Consider the following 6,691-nt stretch of genomic DNA (forward strand, 5'->3'; position numbering starts at 1 on the left):
AAGAATGAACCCTAGGATTTTGTGTGATAATGTGTCAGTGTAAGGTCACCTGAGAACAAAGGCAATGCTCTCATGGGGGGTGTGAGAGTGGGGAGGATGTGCATGTGGGGGTGTATGTGGGGACCTTGGTACCTTCTATTCGGTTTTGCTATGGACCTAAAACTGCTCTAAAAATAGTCCATTTTTTAAAAAGAAAAAAATAGAAAAATATTATAGGAAATAAATTCAAACAGACAACTATTAAATGGCCAAATATTTGGTCAATTATTGAATAATCAAATAAAAATATTTAAAAGGAAAAAAATACCTCCAGAATCTCCCCACTTCTCACTTTGTCCCCCCTGCCTCCTTGATCTAAGCAACCTTCCTTGCTCACTTGGGTTATCTCAGGGTTTCACTGCTGAGTTCCTGAACCTGCTCTTACGCTCCTTCAGCCTATTAATGAACCTAAGTCAGATCATGTATTCTTCTTGGCCAAAACACGTCAGTGGATTTCCATCACTCTCACCCCAAAGTAAAGTCCAAGTACACTGCCATCGTTAGCAGTTTTCATCTCCTGCTGCCTCCCTCTCTACTCCTCCTAGGCCTCTCTCTCCCAGGGCCCAGATCTTAGCCTGGCTGTTTATTCCCAATGCTCTTGCCCTCGTGTTCTGTGACTGGCCCCTGCCTCCCCTGGTCTTTCCTCAAAAGTCCTATTTTCAGGGAGTGTTCCCCAGCCACCTGCACATCCCCAATAAGCCTTCTTGCCTCTTAATTTTTTTTTTCCTTAGCATTCATCACCACTGATATCTGAACTATTTTATGTCTTTACCTTGTTTGTTATTTATCTCCTCCCCACAAAGGCAGGATTTTTTTGTCTGTTCAGTATGTGACTGTCATCCCGGGGATCTAGAACACTGTCTGGTGCAGAAAAGGGCCTTGTTTTTGGTAAATGGACCAATAGAATTGGAGTAGGGAGTTGGGGGATTGAATGAGAAAGGTCAGGCTGAGCTAGCTGCAGCAGGCATCGCCCAGCAAGGCAGGTCTTTTTTGGGTCCTGGGACCCTAAGTGGCTGGTGGCCTAGAAATCCTGTCCCTGGCCTTGCTGAGCCTCACAGCCCAGGACTCAGGGCTCACTGTCAGAGCTGGACATGACAGTTAAGGGACCTGATCTGAGGCAAGTCCTGCCAGCTTCAGTGCCCCTTGGTCCTCTTCAGGTGGCTTGTCCTGATGCCAGTGGAGAGACAAAAAGTGCCATCTGCTAAAGAGAGTCCTCAAGTGCATTTATAACTCAATCACACAGATAAGGCTAGATGCCAGTTGACACAAAACCCAAAAGGACATGATCCCTGCCCTCCCAGAGCTCACAGTGGTGAGGGAGGCCAGGGAAGAGCAGCAGTCCCAGCAGAATAGCCCGCACTATGACCGGCCTCGTGCGGGGTCTGCTTCTGGCTTCTGGGACATTACGATAGAGAGGAGAAGAGCCATTTACCTGCCGTGGGCTGATCCCTCCCGTGCTCCAGAGATGCTTAAGCTGTGCTCATCCGTCAGAGTATAGCGTTTCACTCTCCTGTTGCTGGATTTATTAGAATTTCAGTCAACTGTTTCTGTGGCCACTAGAAATGTTTCCTTCATTTCCCCTGAGATGAATTAGATTAAATGATGTTGAAATAATGATTTCAGTTCAATGTTGAATCATACACGTTCACATCCCAACTATTTAAAAGTGTTATTTATGGGCCAATATTCTTCCTATTAAAATTAAATGGCATGAAATTTGAATTAGCTCAATTGAATTCATATCCTTCCCTAATGTATTTTTCCATTACTCAGAGGAGTCCGGAGAAAGGTTGTCTTGGTTTTGTTTGATAAGACACATTCTGTTCCCCACTCCCTACTGTGGTCTTGAAGAGTAACTGTGGGCCTGGAGGAAGTCCAAACCTCCTACCCCTCACCTTCTCTACTCAGCTGAGAAACAGGGATAGGTAGGGCACCAGAGTCATAAGGTTTGCTTTTGAAGATCAAGTAAATGAATGCTTGTGTGGTCTGGTACTTAAGAGGTTCCCAGGAAGTACTCAATAGTAAGGATGCTCAGCCTTCCTGATAATCCCTTTCCATTCAGACATGAGGAATAAATACTAAAGGATTGGACTGGAAACCAAGAGAGCCAGATTTAAGTCCAGCTTTTTTCCTACCTTGATGGTGATCTGTGCTGTCCTGAGTCTTATTTTTTTATTTTTTATTTTTTATTTTTTTGGTACTGTGGATTGAACCCAAGGGCACTTTACCATTGAGCTCTATTCCCATCCCTTATTAAATTTTTGTATTTTGAGACAGAATCTTGCTAACTTGCTTAGGATCTTCACTACTTTGCTGAGGCTGGCCTCAAACTTGCTATCCTCCTGCCTTAGTCTCCAGAGTAGCTGGGATTACAGGGGTATGCCATTGCACCTGGCTCTGAGTCTCAATTTTCTGACCTATGAAGGCAGCCATATCTTTCCAGGTTGGAAGAAGCTCCATGTGCAGCTGATGGGTGAATCTCTGTGGTCGCACTGCCTTCTGTGGTATGAACCAGGTTGTGGCCCTTGGGTTTCAACCCCAGTGTATTAAAGCTTGTTTGATATATTTTAGGCCCTCAGGAAATAGGAAAACAAAGCAGCATATTTTTACACATGCAATTATCTATAGGTCCCAAGACAATTTCTTCATGTTGTCCTTCTATGATTCAGCCTCAGTCCTTGAGGTGAACCACCTTTGCAGTCATCATCCAGATGGTCCCACTGCACAAACAGAACACTGGTACCCTGTCCACTGACATCGACTGGCCCCAGACCCTTTAACAATGCTGGGTTTCAGGGATGTGCAAACCATCATGGACATTTACTTCTAGAAATTCACAACTGGAAGGAAACTTGGAGATCACACTTCATCTCCTTCAAGTCAAAGACAAGGTGACACAGAGCTGAGGAAAGGACCCATTTCCCAACTCTCCCCTCTGTTCATTATCCACCTTGGGCTTTGCTCATGTCCCCCTGAGACCTGACCTCTCATTTCCCTTCATGTAAGTCCTGTGACATCTCAGGGATTAGGAGTTTTAAATTAATTTCAATTAATAAGACTAGAATCCTCCATCAGTCAGAACTGGGTATTATTATTATTATTATTATTATTAGAGATTTTATAAGAATAAGGCAAAGGACACAGATAATGTGACATTTAATTTAAATAGCAAATAAGTCCCAGTATATGCTAAATGTTCATTTTTACTCAGCTGATTCTTTGTCGAAATTATAAGTCTGGGGTGTCAGTGGTGCTCAGAAATCACCTCGTGAATTTTCAAACTGATATTGGGACCCATTAGTAGACTGTAAAATCAGTGAGCAAATTTCTAGGAAAATGACATAAAATTAAAAGTGAAGAACTGCATCACATGAGAGTCTTTTCAAAAAACATTTACTTCAATTCTGCATATACATATATTTGTGTATGTCCTGATGTTCTGAGTATCACTGGACACTATTGTGGGGTGTGGCCCAAAGAACATGACAATCGCTGATGTAGTCTGTCTCCATTATTCCCAGATGAACGCACACAGGCCCACATGGATTGACCTCCTTGCTCCATCTTGTTTGCTGAGTGTTAGGATGAGGCAGGGCCAATCTTGAGCTCACTGGCATGAAGGGGACTCTTCTGTGTGCCTGGCTTTCTCTACCTCTCCATTACAACCTTGTAATGGCTGCTGTTGCTCTCAGTCCCTGTGAGAGTCTATTATCACTGTAATATTATATTTTATTTAGTAAATGGCGTTTATGTAGGAAAAAAAGTGACTAATCCATTTGCTGTGGTTTGAGTATGTGTCCCAAAAAGCATGTGTTGGAAACTTTATCTGAGAGAGGACATTTAAGAGATTAGGCAATGAAGTCTCCGTTGTCATGAATGGATTCATGCCGTTATCTGGGGAGTGGGTTCCTTATGAAAGGAGGAGTCCAGCCCCCTTCTTGCTCTCTCTGTGCTCTCTTGCCCTTCTGCCTTCCACCAGAGGATGAAGCAACAAGAAAGCCCTTGCCATATGGAGCCCCTTGATCTCAGATTCCCCAGCCTGCAGAACTGTAAGAAATATGCTTTTGTTCTTTATAATTTACACATTCGTGGTATTCTTTTATACCAACAACAATAAATGAACTAAAACATGATTTTAGAAAGATTTTCTGTGAGAGTTGAAACTAAAGGGGTTTTCCAGTGAACCTTTCAACCAGAAAAATTCACTGAACCACTTCATGTACTTGTCTACGGGTTCTAGCTGACGGTGTATTTTCATAGCCTCCTAACCCCTGGCCCACCCCACTTCACCGCTATTCTTCAGCATCATGCTGGACACATGTGTCAGCTTGAAACTGTGCTAGAATTGCCTGGATGGAAGGAAAGCTATTGTTTCCCTGCTCTTCAGATAGGGGTACCAGGGAAGAAGGGACTATCACAAGAACCCCTGGTGTTTTAATTCAGTATTGGGGTGTGTTCTTGAGCTTTGATGCATCTTGGCTTAGTCCAGATATTACTGAACACCTTCATGAAGCAGCTCACTCAACAGATTATGGTAGATTTTAACCTTTGGAGTCTAACAGAGATGGGTTCATATCCTAGCTCACACTAAGCCAATTTGTAACTAAGGGACAGTTTTATACCACATCAAGTCTCAGTGTTTTCATCATTCATTCAGCCAATATTTCTTGAGAGCCTACTATGTGCTATGCACTGTGCTAGGGGCTGGAGTAGAGCAAGGAAGGTAGTATCTGATCTTAGGGAACTTAAAATACAGCAAGGGAGAGATCTATTGCACAAATAGTCATTAAATTATAACTGTTGTGAACATTACAGGGTAAATATATATATATTTACATAATATAATATGTACATTAAATTGTAGGATTAGTCAGTAAAGGAATACTATAGGACTAGTTAACAAAAGTATTAAGGTATTATTAAAGCAAGGGATTCTAACCTTAGAAGGTTGAAATAAGGTCAGTCCTTCTCCAGGTAGAAGATAGCACATGTAAAGGGCCTGATGTCACAGCTATTTGTTACATGCCATCAGGGAAAGAAGGCCAGTGTAACCTATGGACCAGGGCAAGAGGAAGAGGATAGTGAGAAATAAGGAGGGCGAAGCACTTCAGGAATGTAAAACAATAATAATGCCTACCCTGAAGTTTTATTGTTAAAATTAATTGAGTATCTACTGCACCCAAAGTGCTTAAAACACACAAAAAACACTAATTGCTGTCATGAAGAAGGTATGTCATGCTTTACATGCTGTAGTTAAAAGCCCTTATTTTAGAACAGATCAAAACTTCTGTGGCCTGTATTTCTCCCTTCGGAATCTCAGAAAATCAGTCACTCCATTTCTCAGGGCCTCACCTGGGAGATATCTGTGATCCTCTTTTTCTCACAGTTCACCTTTAATCCACCCACGGGTCCTTCGTGTTCTGCCTCCAGGATTCCTCTTGAATCTCTACCTGCTCCCATCTCCACTAACCTACCCTAGAGTATGGCATAGTCTTGGAACGAGTTCCCTGGGGGTGGGGCAGGAGATGTGTAGGGGTCAGCAACTGTGAGGGAGCAAGGCAGGTCGGACTAGCTGGAAGGAGGAAATAACTGAAGGTTTTGTTGTAAAAAAGCCTTCACTGATTCCCTGGGGGCTCTGGATCACCCCAAATTGAGGCCAAAAGATCAAGGTTTTGGTCCCCGTTCTCCACTGACCAGTCACTGGCTGTGGTAAGAGGCACTGGCAGCCGGGTGGCCAATCAGCCTCCACAGAAGGTGAGCTCCCTGGAACGCTGGCGTGTGGTCTTGTTCACCCATATACCCCTGGCATCTAGAACAGGGAGCAACTAATAAATGTTCACCAGAGGCCAATTATCCAGTTATAATTCAGCCAATTATTTTGAGACATGAGGTAGGATATAGACTTGGGATAAGAAATCTCACAGAATTTTAGAATTTAAGATTTTAAGGGAAAAGAGCACTAGAACAGAAAATAAAAGACATACATATATATTTAATTCTTAAAAATGTATTTAAATTGTATTTTAATTGGTACATAAAACATAAAAGTATACCTATTTATGGAGTTCCAAGTGATGTTTTGTCATGTGCACATTGTATAATGTTTAAATTAGTATAAACATGTAGATCTCCTCAAACATTTGTTACTTCTTTATTGTGAAAATATCCAAAATCCTTTCTTCTGGCTTCTCAAAATGTATAGTATATTATTGTCATCTGTGGTCACCTTACTATACAATAGCACCCCAGAAATTCTTGTGCCCATCTAACTATAACTCAGTACCCACTGAAGATATATTTGGAGGTTAACATTTTTATAGTTTTTATTATTCTCAAAGATATCACACAAGGCATTATAGCATTGTCTTAAAACAGGGGTTTTTAACCAGGTGCCCCAGGCCCATGGGTTCCAATTTTGCTAGACTGTGCACAAGCTGGGTTGGGAGATTTTAACAATCTTGCAGGTGATTCTGAGTGTGGCGAAGGTTGAAAGCCTCTGCTGCAGAGATGAGGAGGGTATGGCAATTGCAGTTTGGTTCAGCAGAGATGCATCTGGACAGTGATTTTGTGCATTGGAAGTATCACTTCTCAGTTTGCTGCATGGTGAAAGCACATGCACTTGAAAGCAGTACCCACAGGGCCAGGGAGCCAG

This window comes from Marmota monax, unplaced genomic scaffold (genome assembly GCF_021218885.2).
Source record: "Marmota monax isolate L192 unplaced genomic scaffold, Marmota_monax_Labrador192_F-V1.1 WCK01_AAM20220418_F8-fsc00011, whole genome shotgun sequence".
Lineage (NCBI taxonomy): Eukaryota > Metazoa > Chordata > Mammalia > Rodentia > Sciuridae > Marmota > Marmota monax.